We start from the raw sequence: 26698 nt of genomic DNA, 5'->3' as shown, positions 1-26698 counted from the left end.
AGTAGAAACAGTGTCAGACTTTATTTTTTGGGACTCCAAAATCACTGCAGATGGTGACTGCAGCCATGAAATTAAAAGATGCTTACTCCTTGGAAGGAAAGTTATGACCAACCTAGATAGCATATTCAAAAGCAGAGACATTACTTTGCCAACAAAGGTTCGTCTAGTCAAGGCTATGGTTTTTTCAGTGGTCATGTATGGATGTGAGAGTTGGACTGTGAAGAAGGCTGAGTGCTGAAGAATTGATGCTTTTGAACTGTGGTGTTGGAGAAGACTCTTGAGAGTCCCTTGGACTGCAAGGAGATCCAACCAGTCCATTCTGAAGGAGATCAGCCTTGCGGTTTCTTTGGAAGGAATGATGCTAAAGCTGAAACTCCAGTACTTTGGCCACCTCATGCGAAGAGTTGACTCATTGGAAAAGACTCTGATGCTGGGAGGGATTGGGGGCAGGAGGAGAAGGGGATGACAGAGGATGAGATGGCTGGATGGCATCACTGACTCAATGGATGTGAGTCTGAGTGAACTCTGGGAGTTGGTGATGGACAGGGAGGCCTGGCGTGCTGCGATTCATGGGGTCGCAAAGAGTCGGACATGACTGAGCAACTGAACTGAACTGAACTGATGTGGGATCTTCCCAGGTCAGGGATCAAACCTGCATCTTCTGCATTAGCAGGTGGATTCTTGAGCCATCAGGGAATCATCATTACAACCATTTTAATAGGAACTGGAAACTTTAAAAAGAAAATAGAAAACGACTATAATGTTACAATGAAATATTACTCAGCCATAAAAAAGAATGAAATGATGTCATTTGCAGCAACATTGATAGGTCTAGAAATCATCATATTAAGGGAAGTAAGCTAGACAGAGGAAGACATATACCATGTGATATCACTTCTATGTGTAATCTAAAATATGGTAAGAATGAACTTAGTTATGAAACAGAGGCAGACTCACAGACATAGAAAACAAACTTATGGTTATCAAAGGGGAAAGAGAGTGGAGGAGGGATAAATTAGTAATTTGGGATTAGCAGATACAAACTATTGGGTTGGCCAAAACATTTAGAGATATTATGGAAAAACCTCATGTGAAGAGTTGACTCATTGGAAAAGACTCTGATGCTGGGAGGGATTGGGGGCAAGAGGAGAAGGGGACGACAGAGGATGAGATGGCTGGATGGCATCACTGACTCGATGGACGTGAGTCTCAGTGAACTCCGGGAGTTGGTGATGGACAGGGAGGCCTGGCATGCTGTGATTCATGGGGTCGGTCGCAAAGAGTCGGACACGACTGAGCAACTGATCTGATCTAATCTGATCTGATGGAAAAACCCGAATGAACATTTTGGCCAAGTCAATGCTATACAAAAAATAGATAACAAGGTCCTACTGTATAGCATAGAGAACTATATTCAATATCAAAAAATTATGAAAAAATATGAGAAAGAATATATACATATGTGCATTTACATATATTTGTATATATACATATGTGTATTTATGTATATACACATATGTATATACACACACATATTTTTTCATATATGTACATATGTCTATATACATATATATAGCTGAGTCACTTTGCTGTATACTACAAACTATTACAACATTGTAAATCAACTATACTTCAATAAAAAACACAATGTTATATGTCAATTATATCTCAATTTCAAAAACAAATTAAAACCGGCATGTTGCAAAAGCACCATTTCAAGTTTCATACCAAAAAAAAAGAAAGCAAGAAAATGCAGCTACTGCATCCCTTGGAGTGGGTACAGCTGAAAAGCATAGTAGACATCAACAAATATTTACTGACTTTCTATTGAGGGGAGATGAACATGTTCCCGTCTTTGATAAGCTGCAATTTGATTTAAGGAACAAAAAATAAACCAGTAAAAGTTAAATCAAAATATAGTTACATGTCAGTTCAAGATAAGAGAAATGATGATACAAAACGGTTAATAGCCCATCAATTTTCCATTTTAGAGTTGCTATGGGAATGGAGCTCAGAGGAAAGGAAGAGCTCTCACTGGGAAACAGTTATACAGTGGTCCTACTTCATGGTGGTTCACAAGAACTGGCAGGATTTTGAATCACAGCAGTGATGTTGGAGAAGACTCTTGAGAGTCCCTTGGACTGCAAGGAGATCCAACCAGTCCATCCTAACAGTCCTGAATATTCATTTGAAGGACTGATGCTGAAGCTGAAACTCCAATACTTTGGCCACCTGATGTGAAGAACTGACTCTTGAAAAGACCCTGATGCTGGGAAAGATTGAGGGCAGGAGGAGAAGGGGATGACAGAGGATGAGATGGTTGGATGGTGTCACCGACTCGATAGTCATGAGTTTGGGTAAACTCGGGCAGTTGGTGATGGACAGGGAGGCCTGATGTGCTCCAGTCCATGGAGTCACAAAGAACTGGACAGGACTAAGCGACTGAACTGAACTGACCTGAACTGAGTGATGGGAGGAGCCTATACAGGTGTTGGTATGGCACAGGAGTGGGAGCAGCATTAGGCAAATCCAGGGGACAGGCAACAGCGTCTTTAGAGGAGGTGAAGGAGAGAAGGAGACATGCAGTTAGCCTTAACACATATTCACACAAAGCTCTGCAGAAGCACACACTCTTAAGCTTGGATTGGAAAACCATTTGTCAAAAGACCACTCTCTTTCCCTTGAGTGAAGAAATAGTACCTTTCCTCCTAAGTCTTTCCTTTATATTTTCTGTAGAAGGATTTCCAAAGTCTATGTTTAAACCCTAAATACAATGGCTGTCTTAGCTCTTTGTTTTGGTTAATGAGTGTTGGGGGACAAAGCTCTCTAAAACCTGCCGTGGGCTGCCTCCCAGCCTGATGGCCTCAGGGGAATCCACCTTCCTCCTTAGCAGCAGGCTGCCCCAGAGCACAGACAGCCGAAGTTCCCAGGCCTTCATAAGTTCCAGGCCCCAAACGTACCCATCACCATTTCTGCCTCATCCTTTGGGTTAAAACAGGCCACAGAGCCCCTGAGAATCAAGAACAGTGGTCTACATGTGACATGAATGCCAGAGGCCTGGCTCCTCTGGGGCTACCTTCATGGCAGGCTACCGGGCTCCTCCTGAGGCTTCTATTTCAAGGCTCTTCTGTCAAATCTCTCTTTTACCACGACGTTTTACCTAACATCTAATTGTATGCACCTCTGCTTAGAGGAAGAAGGCAGCCAACCCTCTGTTTTCCGGGAGAACAGAACCTAAACAGGAAGTTAGGTCTGCTGAATCTTAAAAGGGACAGCTGTGTAAAGACTGACCCAGGCCCTGAGGCTGGGTGGGGGCCAAGCCCAGGACAGAGGATCTGAAAAGGGAATCCAGGGTTTGGATTTAAGACGTAAGGGCTGGCCAGCAGCCAGTGTGCTTCCGGCAGGAGCGCCGCGGGGTTCTTGTTCACATCTGCAGGGAGAGGTACCGCGGGCAGAGAATTCCCCCAGTCACCCGCAGCGCGAGGCTGCCTGACTGCCGGAAATCCGAGAGCTCCCCAGGTGAAGTCAGACTCCTGGGAAGATTTGAGCCTAGGAGAGCAGTCCTGGATTCCTGGGTCTGTTGATGCCAAGTGAATTTTATCCGTGTATCATCCTGCAGTTTCATAGGATTATTGACAATCACTCTCTGCGCTGCTTTCCTTTATCTTTCTCCTCTCCCCTCCCCACCCCATCCCCAGTCTCTTTCCTTTGAGACATCAGGTGCAGAGTTAAGGTGAATAAGCACCCATCTCAGAACGCCTTCACAAGGGCAGACTGTACAGAGCCCTCCTCTTTTATGAAATTTGCTTCCCTCCATTCACACCAGCCACTCATCCAACTGCCTGCCCCCTGTAGGCATTCCACTCCTATGTGATGGATATTCTGTTGAATATACATACCTCCTTGTACTACATGGAGTGTTGTGTGTTTGTGCTTAAAATACATAAGCAAGAAAGGGGACCCAGTTAAGCTTCTTCCCCCTTATTTATTTATTTATTCATTTGATTGAACTGGGTCTTAGTTCCAGCATGTGGGATCTAGTCGGGAGATCTAACTTGGGCCCCCTGCACTGGGAGCGCAGAGTCTTAGCTATTGGACCACCTGGGAAGTCCCTGTTTCCCACTTTTGAGCAGCTTTGCAGATATCCTGCTCAACAACTTCTGCTCCCAACTCATCAGCCAGAACCACTGGCTCCTGAAAACCTGAGAGGCTGGGAAAAGTAATCGACCACCCTTACTGAACTGACCATACTGATATTTGCAGTAAGACAAATGTTCACCAGTGGGGAAGCAGGGGAAATGGCTGTGGGTAGGAGAAGGCAATGGCACCTCACTCCAGTACTCTTGCCTGGAAAATCCCATGGATGGAGGAGCCTGGAAGGCTGCAGTCCATGGGGTCGCTTGGAGTCGGACACGACTGAGCGACTTCACTTTCACGCATTGGAGAAGGAAATGGCAACCCACTCCAGTGTTCTTGCCTGGAGAATCCCAGGGACGGGGGAGCCTGGTGGGCTGCCGTCCATTGGGTTGCACAGAGTCGGACACGACTGAAGCGACTTAGCAGCAGCAGCAGCAGCAGACATCCAGCTACCTCTGTCACCCGTGGCAGAGACTGCTTGCTCTCTGGGGGCCCCAATGCAGGGACAGAGGCAAGGAGACAGGAAGGCTGGAGAGAGGAAGCTGGCTCAGCTCCATCTCGTCTGCATCTACTTCCTTAGGAACTGTGATAATACAAAGTAACCACAAGGGAGATTCCCTATAAATGTGCTGTCACCCTAGAGGGAATATGGCCCCCTCATCTTGGGATAACTGTAAAAACAAGGGAAGTGTAGGAAATGGGTAGGGATAGACACCTTGTGAATATAAACTACAAGTAAGGAGGAGGAGGGTTTCCTTCACATCATTTTCTTCCTTGCCATCACTTGAAAAATATCCCCAGTGTTATTTTTCAATGAAAATGTTTGTCAAGTAAATCCGAACTTAAAGATAACAAATTTTTGATGAATATTTTGTATTCACCACATAAACCCAAGTGAAGAAAGAAACACTTCAAAGTGCTAAACTAAAAAATAAATAACAAGAAAACTCTCTCCAAGTTCATCTCAGCTGAGCTTCAGTCCCAGTTATTGAACAAGGGATGTACCCCTTGCTGTAGCTTAGAAACAAATGAACAGTCATTGATTGTAACTTCGGTGTTTTGGGGAGTATCACTAAATTACACTGCTAGCTTTCCTGGGTCTCCAGCTTACAGACAGCAAATCTTCTCAGCATTTTTAGCCTTCATAAACACATGAGCCAATCCCTCACAAGAAATCTCCACGAATCTACCTGTACCTCTGCCTCTATCTCTGGCTCTGACTCTGTCTTTACCTCTATCTTATTTGTTCTGTCTCTGGAGAACTTGGACTAATACAGTGATCTTTGGGAGCAATTACTGATGTTTTCATTATCCTGGTTCTAAGATGCTAATCCCAGCAAGGCAAATTTCTCTTGATTTCTTTTTGATGCTTTTTCTGTCTAGACATTAGTGTGGATTTATTCTTACACACCTATTTATTCTTGTACCTGCAATTATCTCTCGAGCATAGAGAAGGGACATTTCATCTCCCCATTTTTTTCTCCCCTCGTGAAACCTGCAAGAGAAGTCCCTGGGCGTCTACGTACCCATTGCATTTCAAGCTTTAGCACTAAGGTCCTGCTAACGCTATACTGTGCAGAAGGAAATGGCAACCCAAGAATGCTCTGGTATTCTTGCCTGGGAAATCCCATGAACAGAGGAGCCTGGTGGGCCACAGTCCATGGTGTCACAGGAGTCAGACACAACTTAGCAACTAAACCACCACCAACCCTATACTGAGATGAACAAGTGATTGCCTTGTTTTCTTGATATAGAGTCAACAAGCATTTCCTGGCTCTTGGCAAAAACTTTGTTGTTCAGTCGCTAAGTCATGTCTGACTCTTTTCCACTCCCTGGACTGTAGCACACCAGGCTTCCCTGTCCTTTACCATCTCCCAGAATTTGCTCAAACTCATGTCCATTGAGTCGATGATGCCATCCAACCATTTCATCTTCTGTCTTCCCCTTCTCCTGCTGCCCTCAATCTTTCTCAGCATCAGGGTCTTTTCCAGTGAGTTGGCTCTTGGTATCAGGTGGCCAAAGTATTGGAGCTTCAGCTTCAGCATCAGTCCTTCCAATGAATATTCAAGACTGATTTCCTTTAGGATTGACTGGTTTGATCTTGCTGTCCAAGGGACTCTAAACAGTCTTCTCCAGCATCAATTTTTTGGTGTTCAGCCTTCTTTATGGTCCAGCTCTCACATCCATACATGAATACTGGAAAAACCATAGCTTTGACTATACAGGCCTTTGTTGGCAAAGTGGTCTTTGATTTAAAAAAATTTTTTGTTTCAAATTTAATGTTTATTTTTCAGAAGATAAATCATCCTTTAAAATCCCCCTACTTTGGAAAGCACAAAAAAATTTGGTTAGATGCCACAAAGTAGGTAGGCAATGCCTTAATCGTATGCATGTTGTCAGGCCCGAGAGCCTCTTCCATCCTTGTCAAGAGGAGTGCTAACCTTCTCTCCTTTCATAAAACACATGTCTCTGCTTTTTAATACGCTGTGTAGGTTTTTCATAGCTTCTCTTCCAAGGAGCAGATGTCTTTGAATTACATGGCTGCAGTCATGATCTGCAGGGATTTTGGAGTCCAAGATAATAAAATCTGCCACTGTTTCCACTTTTTCTCCATCTATTTGCCATGAAGTGATGGGACCGGATGCCATGATCCTAGTTAGGCTGAGAAATTGACAGAGCCATTGGCAAGAAGGGGGAAGAGGTGCTAAGTTTCCAAAAACACCGAAGTTACAATCAATGACTGTAGCATTGTTTCTAAGCTACAGCAAGGGGTACATCACTTGTTCAATAACTAGGACAGAAGCACAACTGAGGTGAATTTGGAGAGAAATAGATCTTCTTCACCCCATTTGAGAAGACCCAATGAAATAGGAGAACGATGGGCTGCTCTGGCAGTCAATCTTTTTAGGAAATCTTGGGACACACCTTCATAACCTTGCCAGCGCCATTACTAGCTCTTTGCTTTGAAAAGTGGGGGCTACTTCCTGTGGTAATTAGATTTAATTCAGCAGTATCTTCTCATCAGAAAACCCAAGCCTCCAAGTTTCTTTGGAAACCACACCATTCACTTGGTTCCAACAAGTCTGTCTCTTCTCATTGCTGTTGGCAATTGGGTGTCTGTGTCTAATTTCTTCAAACCAACATATATGTGTATGACAGTCTCATAATTATATAGTCCTCTGCATCACAAGGCCAGGAAGCAATTTGGTGAGTTGGCACATGCCCCAGGGTTTACTTCTATTGTTGTCCAATTCAGATCTCTTTTTACTTAGAACAACACCAAATAATCCTAGACAGAAAACTGCTGCCAAGCAGGCCAGGTGTCAATGACAGGTGTAATTCCCATAGTGTCAATGACTACTGTGAGGAAGTGGGGGAGGGGAAAACATCTCTATCCTCTTGTCACAGCCTTCGCAGGTCCAGAACTGAATCCTATTCATGCACAAGTACAGTAGGTCCAAGGCAAATCCCACAAAGAATCTGCACCCTAGACTTCTCTATTTTTTTTCTCTATGCATGGAGTCCCTATCCCAATCTCCAGGTACATGTTACTCTCTTCTTCTCCACCTATTCACCTCTTAATTGAAGAAGGAAGGATAAAATCTGCCTTGGAGAGTCAGGGAAGCCTTTCACAGAGGAGGGAATGCTTGAACCAGGACACGAAGGGCATGTGGGCATTGCCAGTTACACATCGGGAAGGGGCAGAGAGAAAAGAACATGCAAAGGCATGTTTGAGGAGTTACAAAGAGTTTGATGCTCTTAGAGCATCAAATACAGCAAGGAAGGATTTATGAAAGTATGAAGTTGGTATAAGACAAGGAGATTTAGATACAGAAGGACTCTATTATGTTGTCCTAGATGAAGATCCATTGAAAGTTAGCAGAGAATTAATATCTAGAGCTGCTTTGGAGACACTGTGATACATGGTAAGGGTGGGCAGGAGCTGGGTCTGAAGTCAGGGAGATCAGTAAAGGAGGATAGTGTTCATCCAAGAGAGAAATGATGAAAATCTGGGGGGAAAAAAGGGCAGAAACTATAGGAACAGACAGGGAATTGTAAAGTAATTAACCTCCAATTAAAATAAATAAATTTATATTAAAAAAAAAAAAGAACAGACAGGGAAAGGTAAGTTTGAGAAAGATTTCAAGAGCTGATGATCAGGACTTGATTGTTTGATGTAGGGTCTGTGGGAGAAGGGCTTCCCAGGTGGCACTCCAGTATTCTTGCCTGGAGAATCCCATGGACAGAGGAGCCCAACAGGCTACAGTCCATAGGGTCACTTAGCACACACATGCTGTTGGAAAAAGGGAATCTTGGATGATCCCTAGTTCTCCAGTTTCAGTGTTTGAGTAGATGTGTGACATTCATTGAGACTGGGAGAAATGAAGAGCATGTCTTCAGGGGAAGGCGAGGATCTTAGCTTTGAATATGCTGAAATCCAGGAAACATTCACTAGATAGTTGGACACATAGGCTTGGAAGTTAGGAGAAGCTGGTATTGGAAATTCAAGCTGAAACCCATCTGCATATGGTTGGTAGTTGAAGACCTGGTTTACCCAGGGAGAATGAATAGCATCAAAAAGGAAAAAGGGCCAAGGAAGGACCAATTGCTGCAAGATGTAGGCGGTACATCAGTTCAGTTCAGTTCAGTCGCTCAGTTGTGTCCGATTCTTTGTGACCCCATGAATCGCAGCACGCCAGGCCTCCCTGTCCATCACCAACTCCCAGAGTTCACCCAGACCCACGTTCATCGAGTCAGTGATGCCATCCAGCCATCTCATCCTCTGTCATCCCCTTCTCCTCCTGCCCCCAATCCCTCCCAGCATCAGTCTTTTCCAATAAGTCAACTCTTTGCATGAGGTGGCCAAAGTACTGGAGTTTCAGCTTTAGCATCATTCCTTCCAAAGAAATCCCAGGGCTGATCTCCTTCAGAATGGACTGGTTGGATCTCCTTGCAGTCCAAGGGACTCTCAAGAGTCTGCTCCATCACAGTTCAAAAGCATCAATTCTTTGGCGCTCAGCCTTCTTCACAGTCCAACTCTCACATCCATACATGACCACGGGAAAAACCATAGCTTTGACTAGACGAACCTTTGTTGGCAAAGTAATGTCTCTGCTTTTGAATATGCTATCTAGGTTGGTCATAACTTTCCTTCCAAAGAGTAAGCGTCTTTTAATTTCATGGCTGCAGTCACCATCTGCAGTGATTTTGGAGCCCAGAAAAATAAAGTCTGACACTGTTTCCACTGTTTCCCCATCTATTTCCCATGAAGTGATGGGACCAGATGCTATGATCTTCGTTTTCTGAATGTTGAGCTTTAAGCCAACTTTTTCACTCTCCTCTTTCACTTTCATCAAGAGGCTTTTGAGTTCCTCTTCACTTTCTGCCATAAGGGTGGTGCCGTTTGCATATCTGAGGTTATTGATATTTCTCCCAGCAATCTTGATTCCAGCTTGTGCTTCTTCCAGTCCAGCATTTCTCATGATGTACTCTGCATATAAGTTAAATAAGCAGGGTGATAATATACAGCCTTGACGTACTCTTTTTCCTATTTGGAACCAGTCTGTTGTTCCATGTCCAGTTCTAACTGTTGCTTCCTGACCTGCATACAAATTTCTCAAGAGGCAGATCAGGTGGACTGGTATTCCCATCTCTTTCAAGACAAACCTACAAAATACTGAAAAGTGACTGGAGAGATAGGAAGAGAATTGAGGCGAGTGAGAGGTGACATGGAAACCAGGGAGATGAAGAAGATACATTCCCACCACGGAGGGGTTCACAATCCACTGAATCAGTTAGATCAAAAGGAAAATGCATCTCTGTGTACAAGGAGGGTTGCTGCTGCTGCTGCTTCTAAGTCACTTCAGTCGTGTCCGGCTCTGTGCAACCCCATAGACGGCAGCCCACCAGGCACCGCTGTCCCTGGGATTCTCCAGGCAAGAACACTGGAGTGGGTTGCCATTTCCTTCTCCAATGCATGAAAGTGAAAAGTGAAAGTGAAGTCGCTCAGTTGTGTCTGACTCTTAGTGACCCCATGGACCACAGCCCACCAGGCTCCTCCGTACATGGGATTTTTCAGGCAAGAGTACTGGAGTGGGTTACCATTGCCTTCTCTGACAAGGAGGGTTACTCTGGGCCAAAGAGCTGGAAGATCTAGGGGCTTCTTTATTGTTTTTCCACTTTTGCCCAACTCTTCTCCCAAGGCCTGAATTCTCTTTCTATAAAACAGGCAACTATGAAATTAGCTTATTATAAATAATAATATAATTACATATAATGTAATTAGCAGGGTTGTTTTCTTAAATGAATGAAGTTATATCTATAGGATTCTTTGAAGTCATAAGGAAACAGAATATTCTCATTTTTCTTTCTCATTATACTTTCATCATCTGTAAAATTAATAGCTTTCAACATTTGTTACCTTCACTCTGTATTGAAAAACAAAACTAGGTCTTAAATTTCTTGACCTCTAGATATGGCCTCTGAGAAACAAGTTTCAAATGACCACTATTATTCAGCCACCCATATCAAATGTGTTCAAATTATTTTTTCATATTAAACCAGACAATAAAATTTTAGGTAGACTTTAAAATCTGAGAAATTCACACTATCATTTGAATAGTTTTGTTTTTTAGCCTCAAGCTTCTGGGAATCATCTATTTTTAGAAAATGTTGCTACATGTTCAAAATGTTCTTCTTGCTTTTAATAAAGTGTTTGGTATTATCATTTACTTGAGTTTATTCAATAATGTGTCAGGTCCATCTAAGAAAATTTGGCCATTGTTTTAACACATGGATTTTAAAACCAAATGCCTACCTTGTAAGGACAAGCCTGAGAAATATTCAGGAACAAGAGAAAGAGAAATACATGTAAGTAGAGCTTCCCCCAACCCCATTTTCTACCCAAGTTTAATATGATGTCAGTAGGTATTTATAAAGCACTTATTATCATAACTCACTGGTCATTTATTTCTCTATGTCAGTTTGCATCATATGCTATTCAGAGATGCACTTAGTTTTCAAGTGCATTGTATTATTTATAAATGGTGATTTTACAATGGCATCATCACCTACATTTGCAACCACTTATCAATAAGAAATTTCTATTAGGCCTTTCTGTGTAGAGCTATCACTATTATTCTTTATGTTTAGGAAAATTCAGGGCCTCAGTAACCCTCATTAAATGGTACTGAAGTTAGGGGGGCAAAAACCCTGTGAACCTAGAGATGGGTGGGTGGAATTAACCTCATTTTGAGAATTTGAAGCGTTTGGTGACAAATTTCAAAGAGCAAAAGAAGTAATTTGAAGACACTTTGTGAAACATAAAATGTTCTGTAATTGTTGCAGCAGTGATATGCAGCTAGAATTGAGGTTTTACCCTGTTTTGAGTGTTTTGAAGGATATCTACCCTATAGTAAGTACTCATTGTGTGTGTGTGTGTTCTCAGTTATGTCCGACTCTTTGCAACTCCAGGGACTGTAGCCCACCATGCTCCTCTGTCCATGAAAATTTCCAGGCAAGAATACTGAAGTGAGTTGCCATTTCCTACTCCAGGGTCTCTTACCAACCCAGGGATCAAACCTGTGTTTCTTGTGTCTCCTGCATTAGCAGGCAAATTCTTTACCACTGAGCCGCTTGGGAAGCCCAAGTACTTACTGAACATTTATTAAATGAATGGATGATGGAATGAATGGATACAAATTGTCTTCTTATAGGCCTTGTGAATTGTGGGCCAGGAGGAGAAGGCCATTCTGAAGATGAAGATAACGGACTCAGAAATGACAAGAGGGAGCTAACTGACACAAGACCACGCATGCAGGCTGTGGCTTAGTTGTCTCTGACTCTTTGGGACCCCATGGACTGTAGCCCACCGAGCTCCTCTGTCCATGGAATTTTCCAAGCAAGAATACTGGAGTGGGTTGGCATTTCCTTCTTTGGGGGATCTTCCCCACCCAGGGATCCAACCCGTGTTTCTTGCATCTCCTGCATTGGCAGGCCAGTTCTTTACCGCTAGTGCCACCTGGGAAACCCTTTGTAAAACACAAGATCACTTGTTAGCAACATATATTATTTTTGGAAAATTGCTGGATATTGCTTTTGGATAATTAGGAATTGGCCATTGGGTTAGTGGAGATAAAATACTATCCTCTTGATCTCTGTTGCAAGGACATACTTTAGATAACATGGCCACACAGTGTAACAATTGCCTCAGTAATTCCCCTAGGCATTGGCCAAAATGGACTTGTCTTATACCAAATGCCATGTAAATTTATATTAGAACAAAATTTTAATTTAAATCTAAATATGCCTCATTCTAGTACATTTACCTGTCATTCCAGTTCTATAGCTCTAGCTTAATATTTTCAATATATGTATAGGTATGTGTTTCTTATCTTTCTTTTTCATACTTGCAGAGGTTTAATGTAATGTAGTGTCCCAGTTCAGAGAAGACAATGGCAAACCACTCCAGTACTCTTGCCTGGAAAATCCCATGGACGGAGGGGCCTGATGGGCTGCAGTCCATGGGGTCGCCTGGAGTTGGACACGACTGAGCGACTTCACTTTCACTTTTCACTTTCATGCATTGGAGAAGGAAATGGCAACCCACTCCAGTGTTCTTGCCTGGAGAATCCCAGGGACGGGGGAGCCTGGTGGGCTGCCGTCTATGGGTCGCACAGAGTTGGACACGACTGAAGTGACTTAGCAGCAGCAGCAGCAGCAGCAGCAGCAGCATCCCAGTTGGTGGTAGTGGTAAAGAACCCACCTGCCAGTGCGTGTTTGATCCCTGGATTGGGAAGATCCCCTGGATGAGGAAATGGCAACCCACTCCAGTATTCTTGCCTGGAAAATCCCATGGACAGAGGAGCCTGGCAGCCCATGGGGTCGCAAAAAGTTGTACACGACTGAAGCAACTTAACACACACACACACACACATGCTCTTTCAGAAGCAGGTTGTTTAATTGAACTAACTCACTATAATGGAGAAAGGCCATGACCTTTGGAGTTAAGCATGGAAAGAGGAAAGAGAACCTGGACCATAATTACAGGTTTACACTGAGACTGCTAAGGGGATAGAAGGTGATGTTATTTTGAGCTCAAACCTTAACTATATAAACTGGTCCTAACATTTGAAATAAATACAATTTTACAACTTTTTTCTCCTGTGAATTTATTTTTTCCTTTTTTTAAGTTACAGCTCTTTTTTAAAAAAAAAATGTTCATTTATTTATTTAGCTGTGCTGGGTTTTAGTTGCAGCATGTAGAATTTTTAGTTGTAGCATGAAAACTCAGTTGCGTCATGGGGGATCTAGTTCCCCGGCATGATTCTTTTAAACTTAATTCCCCATGCAACAATATGACAGCCAAGAGAGATTTTGACACCATCTACTTGTTTCTACCTTACAGCTCCATGAATTGGTCGTATCTATTGAAAGTTGTAGCAAGAGTCCTGAAGCTGAACTGAAATCAATAGCAGACCATCTTGGATTTCTTTTGGTAAGCTCATCTAGCGCCAGTCATGCTTCGGTCACAGGAGAAAACTCCCCTGTCTCCATTTGCTATCATCATCGTTTTTTGCGCTGTTGTAGTGCTGCATGTAGAAAAATGGGTGAGCTTTGTTTGTGGGCTTGTGCTGACATCTGAACTCTGCCAGTTCATTTCATCCCATCAGTCTAACTGTTTCCTTCCTGATCTTTTTCACTGTTTGCTTTGTGTTCTGGTTTCATACAGGCAATTGCTTCTTTAAGTTTGAAATATTCATGATGAAATATTTGATCACAACTATTATCTCTTTCATAGTGACATACAAGGTGTATTCTTTGCCTCCTGTCTGGTGTCCTGCTCTTTTCTACCTTTTTTTTTCTCTTATAGTATTTTTGTATAGGTTTCTGTGCTAGGTTTTTTTTTTTTTTTTTAATGTTATTCATCCTTGCAGGATATGAATTTTTCCTTGATGAGCTATTTGCAGAAGGTTTGTGAAGGAGAAGGGTCAGGCTAGCTGGAATTTTTCTTGATTTGGGGTTTTAAGTGAGTTTGTTTAGCTTTTGCTTCTCCTACGCAAAGATGAGCAGCTGTGAAGTTTTAATGACTCAAAGACTCTTCTCTGCTGCCACAGAGACAGAGCTTCTCGAAAATGTGGCTAGTCTCTGTTCTTTGGAAAGCTCATTTTGATACCAAATAGGGTGCAGGGAAATTCTTGGTACCATCAGACACGTTTGCCCCAAAATTGCAAACAAGAGGGTTAGGTTTTGCTCCTTGATTTAGAGAAGGGCATCCAGCTCTTTCTGAGATACACAGCCACTCTGCCCCCTTACTATAGGTCTTTTTCTCTTCTTGTTCCCACATGTCCCCTTGGTCTTCAGTGGTTTTGGCAGCCCTTCCAAATAACTGGGGACCTGAGGTTTTATGTATCTTCTACTTTCTAAAAAAAGACTTTTAAAATTAAACTTATTTATTTATTTTTAAATGAAACAAAGACGAATTTTTTAATGATAAAAGGTACAATTCACAAAGAAGATAGACATCATAAGCCATTAGACACCAAACAACAAAGAAACAAAGATACATAAAGCAAAAATCAGAAGAAATAGGGAAAAGAAAAAATATAATCATAGTGAGACATATTAACATTTCTAAGAAAAGGAATTTTGTGTCTTTGTTTCTCTATCTCAGTTGCTTTTAGCTGATTTCAATGAAGAGAAGAAGAGAGATGCTACCTCTATACCACTATGTATAGTTCAAACCAGAAATTGAAATTTATGGGCTTTTGAGTCAGATAGACCTAGATTTGAATCTTGACTTCACTACTTGCCATGTGACAAGCTGTTTAACCTTCTTGCTCCTCAGTTTTCTCATCTTTACAGCAGGGCTTTCTGGAGCCATCTCTAAAATGACTATTGAGTGAGTTGAAAGAGGTGATGCCTGTAAGGCTCTCAGGACAAAGTCAGGTGCTCAACAAAGAGTAGCTGTGACTACCAACTAGTGTCATGAGGGCAAACTGGAGTTCAGCAAGCTCTATGTAGTGGCTAGCCTACTGTTCGGAGAAGGCAATGGCACCCCACTCCAGTACTCTTGCCTGGAAAACGCCATGGATGGAGAGCCTGGTGGGCTGCAGTCCATGGGGTCACTAAGAGTCGGACAGGACTGAGCGACTTCACTTTCACTTTTCACTTTCATGCATTGGAGAAGGAAATGGCAACCCACTCCAGTGTTCTTGCCTGGAGAATCCCAGGGACGGGGGAGCCTGGTGGGCTGCCATCTATGGGGTCGCACAAAGTTGGACACGACTGAAACGACTTAGCAGCCTACTGTTATTTGGGGAAAATATTCTCCTAAATTAATAGAATCAGATGGAAGAGATAAGAGTTTCCAGAAATGTGTTCTACTGGAAACTATTTAGTTGCTAGGTATGACTCAGAAATCAAGGGAGAGGGTGGATTTCATGGAAAAATATGCCTAAGAGACATCATGTACCGCAATGACCCTTTCAAGATTCATAAGGCACGTACCTCTGTGATGATGTTGCCATGAGTCCCGTGGGGAACGTAATATACATTCTCATGAGGCAAATTTATAGGAAAGAGCCTCTCTCACACATGCAGGTAAATGTCTCAAGTGAAGATGACCGAAGTGACAACCTTCCTCCCACAGAGAGAAACTGCAGAACCTTAACCATTAAGTCTGAGAGTCCTGGGATAACAAAGGGACCTGCTCTTCAGAAGTACTCTCATTTCTTTGCTGTTCTGGCGTAGCACTCACAGCATGCTGGGCACATGCACTCACTCATTGAATCTTCAACTGTTTGAAGAGGTTATTTGTTCCCTTTTACAGATGAGGAAAGAACTCTTTCCCAAAGAATAAGGAAAGTGTACCCTCCAAGAAAATGAGAACCTGGGTGAGGAGAATTGTTGAATATGTCCTTTTTCTAGTATGTGGGCACATTTTATTTGTTTAATTTAATGTATTCATTTGTAAAGAAACCAGTGTTTATATGGCTCATACTCGTGAATTACTGAAAGCCAATCCTATAAGAAGAACATAGGTCTCACTGACTTAGGAATCTAGAGCCCCAGGTCCCCAGCCCTTAATGCTTCTTTTAAAATTAATGAATTTATTTATTTTGGCTGTGCTGGGTCTTTGTTGCTGCGCAGGCTTTTCTCTGGTCTGAGGGTTACTCTCCAGTGGCGGTGTACGGGCCCCTCATTGCAGTGACTTCTCTTGTGGCATACGGGCTCTAAGTGCATGGTCTTCAGTAGTTGGGCTATGTAGTTGCAGCTCCCGGGCTCTAGAGCACAGACTCAGCATTGTGGTCAAGGGGCTTAGTTGCTCCAAGGCATGTGGGATCTTCCCGGACCAGGGATCAAACCCATGTCTTCTGCACTGGCAGGCAGATTCTTTACCACTAAGCCATCAGGGAAGCCCTGCCCTTGATGTTTTGCAACAAGGATGAGGAGCATCATATTAAAGTGTGTGTTTGTGTGTGTGTGTGTGTGTGTATGTTTGGGTAGAGCATCACAGTGCTCTTAAAACCATCACCCTTGAAAGGGAAGAAGAGGAAGCAGGGCTGGACAAAGGGAGAAGCTGAGTTATGCTGCAGACCCACAAAGGACTTTAACCAACCCCACAGGTAGGTTCAGTCCAAAATGGTTCTGCAGAGGTGCCCCAAGTCTGAGTCAGGGGTTGGGATTTTATACCCCTTTGTTGATCAGTTACTGTATGTGGCCTACTTTTGGAAAGAGATTGGCTTAGCGAGGCAATTTTTATCCTGAGAGGCAGTTGTCTTTGGCTGACAGCTGAGAGCTGTCTTTAGGTCACATTTCCAGCACCAGGGGCAAGTCCTTCATTCCAGAAGGAGACTCAGGGGGTGCATTGCAGCACCCACACAAGGAGCATTTTGAGACAGGGATTTTTTAAATATATATTTATTTATTTGGTTGTGTCGGGTCAGTTATGGCAAGGGAGATGTTAACAGTACTATTTGTGTGTGTGTCCGGGTTGCATTAAATAGAAGTAGTGAGACTAAACATCCTTGTTCCTTATCTTAGAGGGAAAGCTTTCCTCATTAAATATGATATTGGGCTTCCCTGGTAGTCCAGTGGTTAAGAATCTGCCTTGCCGTGCATGGGATATGGGTTCAGTCCCTGGTCTGGGAGGATCCCATATACTGCAGAACCATTGAGTCCGTGGGCCACAGGTACTGAGCCCAAGCGCTGGAGCCCAAAAGCCTCAACAAGAGACGCCACCACAAGGTGAAGCCCGTGCATTGCAACTAGAGAAAGGCTGCTTGCAGCAAGGAAGACCCAGTGCAGCCAGAAATAATTAAAAGTAAATAAATCAATATGATGTTAGCTGTGAACTTTTTGTAAATGTTCTTGAGTTATATAGCTTTTGACTGAAAGAAACAAAACACTCTAATTAAATTGATGAAACCATAACGGATGTCACAGTGTCACTGCAGCGTAAGTCATGAGTAAGGATGGGCTCCAGTCCAGGGTGGATGACATCCTCAAGAATTCAGGCTCTTTGCACTCCTTCAGTCCATTGCCTTTAGTTTCATCCTAAGGCTGATTTTCCTTAGAGTGCTAAGTTACCTGCCCAAGTCATCAGGGCTATAATGCTTCCTTGTTGAGGGATACCTGGAGAGAGAGGTGGTACAAAAGAGGTTTGGGGGGTGTCCTGGGAGCCATTAGGTATGAAGCATCAAGTTAAACATGCAGGAGGGCACAGATGGTACCTCAGTGAGCACAGAATAGTCCCCTCATCCTTTGGTATCACTTGTCATCTTCACGGCTGTGTAGATACAGAGCATCTCGTCTGGGCCTTGGAACGTCGACTTTGGAACATGGCAGAAAACGTACTAGTGACAGAGTTGCTGGAGCTGTATTTATTGTTGCTGACTAAGGGCTTTTCCCTGTCACCAGCAGGCGGGTGGACATCATTCTTGGGAATCGGGTTAAGCTTCTCATTCTTGAATAAGTATTTTAAATTCAAGGATGTAGAGATGATGCTAATGGGGATTCTCTGTTCTTTAATCTTCCAACAGCTCACTGATTCACAGGTGTGCTTGACTACGCACAGGATCTAAAACCAGGAAATGCCAGGCAGGGCTGCTTTACTCTCTAAGGGGAAAGGCCACTGCCAGAGCTGAGGGTCCCGAGGCCTGGACTGTGTCCCACCTCTGCTGGGTGGTAGGCACCTACAACTTGCATCAGTCGGTGTCCTGCCACTGACAGAGGCCACACCAACAAAGGTCAGTGGAGGAAGGGGGTTTAATATAAGGCTGTTTAAAAAGCTGTGGGTAGGGTGAAGAAAACCAACAAGGGATGCTGCTACCTTTCAGGGCTAGCTCACCCCCATCCCAGGTCTAAAGAGATAAGGGGAGGGAGTAGTTACAAAACTCAGAGAGAAAACTGAGAAGAGGGACTGCACAGTGTCCTTCAGTAGAGAAATGCAGCCCATCTGAAGCCCAGCAAGAAGAGAGCCAGGAGACTAAACACCCCAACTTTTCTCTTCTCCCTCTATCTTGTGCTGCTGCCTTCCATTCTCCTAACCCAACTCGAAGACACAGCACCAGGGATACTTGTGGATAAAGTTCATAAAGACTACCGAACTAAAGCACAGAGTGGGACAGAAAGTGAGTCTGGTAGAAAAGAATGGAAAATGCCCAGCACACCACCCTTCCATTCATCATTGCACAATAGGTCTCTGCCCAAGGAGAGGACTTTCTACCCACTGGGCAAAAGGAAACAAAGAAAAAAGTAAATACCAGTAGTACTTTCTTGAGAATGTCAGCCCAGGCTCCCACATATGGTCAAAGTGGATTTAAAACCTATTTTATTTTCTGCTTCTGCACCCACCTGGGTCTCTGCACTGCTCATCACATAGTGGTCCTCATGTAGGTTTCATGAAACAATTCTACTCTATTACTGGTGGTTACTAGTGTGTTGCTAATCATCATCACTGTCGTCCAGTCTATATGTCTAACTGTCCACTGTAGACTTCAGTTGAAAGTCTATCCCAGGGGGGCTTTCAAATTAATCCAGCAACACAGGTAGACATACTAAGAACATGTGATAAATGCATAGGCACCATCATTGAATACATAAACAGTCATTAAGGTATTTGCATTCAGTGGAGACAAAAGAATGGGGTCACTTTTATCAAGGTAGTGAGTGATGAGGGTATCATGGGAGTTGATACCTGAACATTTTTCTCTGTCTTTCAATCAGAGAAGAAGTAATCTTATCTCCACTTGAAGCAGTTGCAGGTGCTTGAAACCTCAGAGAAGAAAGCGTCATGGACACAATGTAATTGCCCTTGACAAGCCCTGGGTTCTGGACTTCATATGAAACCTGAAATGGTAAGAAATCTTTTTAACTTGTTGGGAAAAAGAGTCAAAGACAGGACCTGTCTTCATTTAAAATTTTGCCAATTTTGTTCATCATGGATTTTTTGCATTAATTTTGATTTGTTAGAATATTGCATTAACATATTATTGATTTTGATTGCTGAGTTTTGGGGCCACCTCTTCATTACTTCACTCTAACCCTGGCCCTGCCAGCACCTTGCTTTATGAAGCTTTCTGCTGAAACTTCTTTGGAGAGCTCATCTATTATATTGTGAATAGAAATCAGTTTAAAAACTTTTCAGGAACGTAGTTTATAAAAAAGGTATGACTCTTTTCTATTTTTTTTTCTTGGTCATGCCACATGGCACATGGGATCTTAGTTCCTCAACTGAGATCGAACCTGTGCCCCCTGCATTGGAAACATGAAGTCCTTAGCACTGGACCACCAGGGAACTCCCTGCTTGGTGTTTTAAAGTCCACAGTTGCAACCAAATGCCTCCAGTACCATAGGAAGTGAAATGAAGTGAAGTCGCTCAGTCGTGTCTGACTCTTTGCGACCCCTTGGACTGTAGCCTACCAGGCTTCTCCATCCATGGGATTCTCCAGGCAAGAATACTGGAGTGGGTTACCATTTCCTCCTCCAGGGGATCTTCCAGACCCAGGGATCTAACGCTGGTCTCCCGCATTGCAGGCAGACGCTTTAACCTCTGAGCCACCAGGGAATAGGGTGGATCTCAACTCCAGGGCTATCACTGTTTATTCCCCAACTCCGAAACTTTGCCCAAGCCAATGGGCATTCTTTATTCTGAAGTGAAGTTTGTTTAACCCTGAGTGAGAATTAAATTCAAGTTATATGAAAACAAAACACTTTTGACTCCCTATTTGACTTTCATCCTGGCCCCTGGTATTTACTCAAAGTGCTTTTTTAACAAACTGGTCTGACAGAAACTGATGCTGCAGGAAGCTGGAGATCAAAACAAACAACCATATTTAAAAAAAAAAAAAAAGCACCTAGGTTTAGCCTTTGAAGAGCTGAACAGGCTCCTAGCAAGTAAAACCCAGTTCTTTACACTAAATACACCCCCCTCCAAATCTTATCACTGAAAGTCAAGCCCTGGCACTTAGTACCTGAACCCCTACCCCGGGCTTTTCACTGCAACAGTTTTTCCTGCTTCAGGACCAAATGCAAAGCTCCAGGGATGCGAGATTTCAATTGCGTCCCTCCCCCTTGACGGCCTGACAAGGGGTTTCACACTACCAGGGCGGAACAGCATGCTTGGCTGCCAGGACACTCCTCAGCTACTTGAGTGTTTGGGGCAGATGCATTGAATTCTCTCAAGCAACAGGCCAGCAAGCAGGCCAGCAGGAAAAAAAGACAGTAACATGATTGTACTTGTTCTTTCTTAAAAGCAAAATAAAAATAAAGTTCAGGTTCTGCTCAGAGATCCCCAAACTTCCCAGATACTCAGCTAAGTGTTCAACAATGTCAAGCCCAACTAGCCCTACCAATTTCCCCTTTCTGCCCATAGCTTTCAGACTGTTTGATATGCTGGTGCTGCCTGCAGGCCTGGGTACAGAGGACCCTGCTGGTCTATGTCTTAGTGTATTCCCACTGCATGCACCTCTAAACTGCCACCATTCTCCCTCTGGCTTGGTGTACAGCCTGAGTCTTTGGCCATTTTCATCCTACATCCCCCAGAGCCCAAGCTGATTTGAGATGCTGCCGGGGAGACCTTTGTAACTCACCCCAGGCTGGGTCTGGAACACACCATCCAGACCCCAGGACTGGCCTGAAGGATCAAGCTGCCTGGGGTTGGGCAGTGAAGCCTTGACAAGCACCAAACTGGCTCTTCCCCCAGAGGCAGAGCATGCTGCAGGCCTAGAAGCCAGGAGTTGAGTACCTTTCAAGAGGTTGACCAGTTGGATCAACAGCTTCAAAGGCAGAAGTGTGGGGGGCCTCTTCTGTACCTCCTCCAAGACAGCCCCAGGCTTTATGTACTGGCCTTGTTTCGTACAAACCTGTTCAAAGAGTAAAGTCATAGGGTGTTCTTGCCTTTCTTGCTAATGCAGGATCTTGGCCCTGTGCAAAGTTCTGCCCCCTCCTCATCTTAAATAATTCTGGAGGCCCACTGGGAGCTTCTCTTGGGTCCTTAGGATTAAGTCAGCTCAGTTACAGTGCATGTCCCTGGACTTTGATGCCAGGATCCTGCACTGTCCCCTGCACCACTGAAGTGCAGGGCAAAGCAGGGGGAGAGTACCTCCTCTTCCACTTTAAATTTTACTCTGTTTTTAGGATATTTAAGAGTCATGGAGTAAGCCAAAAAGTAGCCCCCCAAAGATATCCACATTTAAATCTCTGGAATCTGTGAATGTTTTCTTGTTGGGGGTAAAAAAGGTCTTTGCAGATGTGATTAAATTAAGAATTTTGAGAAGAGGTGTTCATCCTAGTGGGCCCTAACTGCAATCATATGGGGCTTCCTAAGTGGTGCTAGTGGTAAAGAATACACCTGCCAATGCAGGAGACGCAGGAGACCCAGGTTCAGTTCCTGCGTTGGGAAGATCCCCTGGAGAAGGGCATGGCAACCCACTCCAGCATTCTTGCCTGGAGAATCCCATGGACAGTGGAGCCTGGAGGGCTACAGTCCACAGAGTCACAAAAGAGTCAGACACAAGTGACTTAGCACTCATGCACACATCCTTATAAAATAAACACATAGAGGAGAAGAGATAGACATACAGAGGAGAGGGGTCATGAAGACAGATTTGGAATGAATAGGCTACAAGTCCAGGGATGCTAGGGCAGCCATCAGAAGATGGAAGAGGCAGGAATGGATGGTCCCCTAAGGTCTTGGGTGGGAGTGCAGTACTGCTGACATCTTGATTTCAGACTTCTGGCCTCCAGAACTATGACACAAGAAATTTCTCTTGTGTTCATCTACCCAGAAATGGTAATTTTTAGCGGCAGTCTCAGGAAGCATTATGACCAATAGTCTTGCTTGTATTTTTTCACCATCCCATAGAACTTTTTATTTTCATTTAATTAGGTGAGTGTTCTTTAGCTGAAAGCACTTTCAGCTGTTGCTCCCATTGCTCTCAGACATAGAAATCCTGACACCAAACTGAGTGGCAGTCACCAAACTCGACTTGACATCATGACTCTCTTCTGCACAAACTTGTTCTGTCTGGTTCCTTGTTCCTTTAGCATGAGTCCTCTTCAAGGGACTCCTCAGCCCTCATGCAGGCATGGAGATGTCAGATGGACCACCCCAACAACTGATACGGATGGCATGTGAAGATCCTCATGATGGTCGGAGATCGAACTCAAACCGGAAAAAACATGGATCCACAGGCTCACATACACACAATGTAGACAACTTGTCTGCCACAGTTCCTAACAGATTCAGATGCACAGAGAGAGCAGGGCAAGCTTGTCTTTTTAGAGACTGTAAGATGAAATCCCATAATACACTGCCTCCCAATTGCTCTTCAGCTTCTTGAAACAGTCTTCATTGTCTCAAACATTCTCTTCAACAAGATGTGAAGACCATGTGAAAATCTTTTTTCTATTGACAATTTGTTGCAATATATTCTTCACCTGGAAAACAAATTATCTCAGAATGCAGCAATTTTTAAATAATGATACCTTGAGCTACTGGTTATGATGATGTAATTTTGGGTGCTGCAGAAAATTCCTAAATAAAAGACTGTATTTAAAACAACATGATGGGATCAATGGAACAGAATAGAGAGCCCAGAAATAAAACCACACACGTATGGTCTATTAATCCTCAACAAAGGAAGTAAGAATATACAATGGAGAAAAGACAGTCTCTTCAGCAAGTGGTGTTGGGAAAGCTGGACAGCCACACATAAAGCAATGAAGTTAGAACCCTCCCTCACACCATTCACAAAAATAAACTCAAAATGGTTTAAAGACTTAAATGTAAGACATGACACCACACAACTCCTAGAAGAGACCCTAAGCAAAACATTCTCTGACATAAATCACACCAATGTTTTCTTTTTTTTTTTAATTTTATTTTATTTTTAAACTTTACATAACTGTATTAGTTTTGCCAAATATCAAAATGAATCCGCCACAGGTATACATGTGTTCCCCATCCTGAACCCTCCTCCCTCCTCCCTCCCCATTCCATCCCTCTGGGTCGTCCCAGTGCACCAGCCCCAAGCATCCAGTATCGTGCATCGAACCTGGACTGGCAACTCGTTTCATACATGATATTTTACATGTTTCAATGCCATTCTCCCAAATCTTCCCACCCTCTCCCTCTCCCACAGAGTCCATAAGACTGTTCTATACATCAGTGTCTCTTTTGCTGTCTCGTACACAGGGTTATTGTTACCATCTTTCTAAATTCCATATATATGTGTTAGTATACTGTATTGGTGTTTTTCTTTCTGGCTTACTTCACTCTGTATAATAGGCTCCAGTTTCATCCACCTCATTAGAACTGATTCAAATGTATTCTTTTTAATGGCTGAATAATACTCCATTGTGTATATGTACCACAGCTTTCTTATCCATTCATCTGCTGATGGACATCTAGGTTGCTTCCATGTCCTGGCTATTATAAACAGTGCTGTAATGAACATTGGGGTACACGTGTCTCTTTCCCTTCTGGTTTCCTCAGTGTGTATGCCCAGCAGTGGGATTGCTGGATCATAAGGCAGGTCTATTTCCAGTTTTTTAAGGAATCTCCACACTGTTCTCCATAGTGGCTGTACTAGTTTGCATTCCCACCAACAGTGTAAGAGGGTTCCCTTTTCTCCACACCCTCTCCAGCATTTATTACTTGTAGACTTTTGGATCGCAGCCATTCTGACTGGTAAATCACACCAATGTTTTCTTAAGTCAGTCGCCCAAGGCAAAAGAAATAAAAGCAAAAATAAACAAACAAGACCTAATCAAACTTATAAGCTTTTGCACAGCAAAGGAAACCATAAACAAAATGAAAAGACAATCCACAGAATAGGAAAAAAAAAATACTAGCAAGCTATGTGATTGACAAGGGCTTAATTTCCAAAATACACAAACAGCTCATACAACTCAATACCAAAAAAACCAAACAACCCAATCAAAACATGGGCAGAAGACCTAATAGTCACTTCTTCAAAGAAGATATTCAGAGGACCAAGAGGTACATGAAAAGACTGCTAATTATTAGAGAAATGCAAATCAAAACTACAGTGATGACCTCACAGTCAGAGTCAGTTCAGTTCAGTTCAGTTGCTCAGTCGTGTCCGACTCTTTGCGACCCCATGAATCACAGCACGCCATTCCTGGGGTCCATCACCAACTCCCAGAGTTTGCTCAGACTCATGTCCATCGAGTCGGTGATGCCATCCAGCCATCTCATCCTCTGTCGTCCCCTTCTCCTCCTGCCCCCAATCCCTCCCAGAAGCAGAGTCTTTTCCAATGAGTCAACTCTTCTCATGAGTTGGCCAAAGTATTGGAGTTTCAGCTTTAGTATCAGTCCTTCCAAAGAAATCCCAGGACTGATCTCCTTTAGAATGGTCTGGTTGGATCTCCTTGCAGTCCAAGGGACTCTCAAGAGTTTTCTCCAACACCACAGTTCAAAAGCATCAATTCTTCAGCGCTCAGCCTTCTTCACAGTCCATCTCTCGCATCCATACATGACCACTGGAAAAACCATAGCCTTGACTAGATGGACCTTTGTTGGCAAAGTAATGTCTCTGCTTTTGAATATGCTATCTAGGTTGGTCATAACTTTCCTTCCAAGGAGTAAGTATCTTTTAATTTCATGGCTGCAGTCACCATCTGCAGTGATTTTGGAGCCCAGAAAAATAAAGTCTGACACTGTTTCCACTGTTTCCCCATCTATTTGTCATGAAGTGATGGGACTGGATGCTATGATCTTCGTTTTCTGAATGTTGAGCTTTAAGCTAACTTTTTCACCCTCCTCTTTCACTTTCATCAAGAGGCTTTTGAGTTCCTCTTCACTTTCTGCCATAAGGGTGGTGTCATCTGCATATCTGAGGTTATTGATATTTCTCCCGGCAATCTTGATTCCAGCTTGTACTTCCTCCAGCCCAGCATTTCTCATGATGTACTCTGCATATAAGTTAAATAAGCAGGGCAACAATATACAGCCTTGACGTACTCCTTTTCCTATTTGGAACCAGTCTGTTGTTCCATGTCCAGTTCTAACTGTTGCTTCCTGACCTGCATATAGATTTCTCAAAAGGCAGGTCAGGTGGTCTGGTATTCCCATCTCTTTCAGAATTTTCCACAGTTTATTGTGATCCACACACTCAAAGGTTTTGGCATAGTCAACAAAGCAGAAATAGATGTTTTTCTGGAACTCTCTTGCTTTTTTGATGATCCAGCTGATGTTGGCAATTTGATCTCTGGTTCCTCTGCCTTTTCTAAAACCAGCTTGAACATCTGGAAGTTCACAGTTCACAGTCAGAGTGGCCATCATCAAAAAGTCTACAAATAAAAAAATGCTAGAGAGGGTGTGGAGAAAAAGAAATCCTCCAATACCGTTGAGGCAATGTAAGTTGGTGCACCCTCTATGGAGAACAGAATGGACGTTCTTTAAAAAACTAAAAATTGAGTTGCCATATGGTCAAGCAATCCCACTCCTGGGCATATACCCAGGAAAAATGAAAACTCTAATTTGAAAAGGTACATGCACCCCAATGTTCACACTAGCACTATTTACAGTAGCCAAGATATGGAAACAACTTAAGTCTCCATTGTCAGATGAATGGATAAAGAAAGTGTGGGGGACTTCCCTGGTTGTTCAGTGGTTAAGACTTCATGCTTTCACTGCAGCAGGCTCAGGTTCAATCCTTGGTCAAGGAACCAAGATCTCACATGCTATGTGGTCAAAAAATAAATAAATAAATAAATAAAAATACGATTATCAACTAAAAATTCATATGGGAAAAGTAACAGATTTTTTAAAAAGACGTGGTGTATACTGCATATTGTCTACACACACACACACACACATACAGAATAGAACATTATTCAGCAATCAAAAAGAATGAAATAATGCCATCTGCAGCAACATGAATGGATCTAGAGATTATCATACTAGGTGAAATAAGTTAGAGAAAGACAAGTATCATATGATATTACTTAAAGCTAAAAAGATGATACAAATGAATTTATTTACAAAACAGAAACAGACTCACAGACCCAGAAAACAAATTTATGGTTACCA

The 26698-nt window shown here is 43.1% G+C and overlaps 1 long non-coding RNA gene and 1 other non-coding gene across 2 annotated transcripts; one reads left to right on the top strand and one right to left on the bottom strand.

The window, feature by feature from the left end:
- Positions 1–6473: 6473 nt before the first annotated feature.
- On the bottom strand, positions 6474–6600 carry LOC129658220 (U6atac minor spliceosomal RNA). The gene has a single exon (XR_008717319.1). It is a non-coding gene; the product is annotated as a U6atac minor spliceosomal RNA (small nuclear RNA).
- An 11653-nt stretch (positions 6601–18253) lies between these two features.
- LOC129657243 (uncharacterized) lies at positions 18254–23229 on the top strand. Its single transcript, XR_008716635.1, has 3 exons — positions 18254–18386; positions 19366–19496; positions 22687–23229. It is a non-coding gene; the product is annotated as an uncharacterized LOC129657243 (long non-coding RNA).
- Positions 23230–26698: the final 3469 nt, after the last annotated feature.

The sequence above is a fragment of the Bubalus kerabau genome, chromosome 7 (genome assembly GCF_029407905.1).
Source record: "Bubalus kerabau isolate K-KA32 ecotype Philippines breed swamp buffalo chromosome 7, PCC_UOA_SB_1v2, whole genome shotgun sequence".
Lineage (NCBI taxonomy): Eukaryota > Metazoa > Chordata > Mammalia > Artiodactyla > Bovidae > Bubalus > Bubalus kerabau.
Note: the sequence above shows the minus strand (reverse complement) of the source record. Positions and strands in the feature narration are given on the sequence as shown.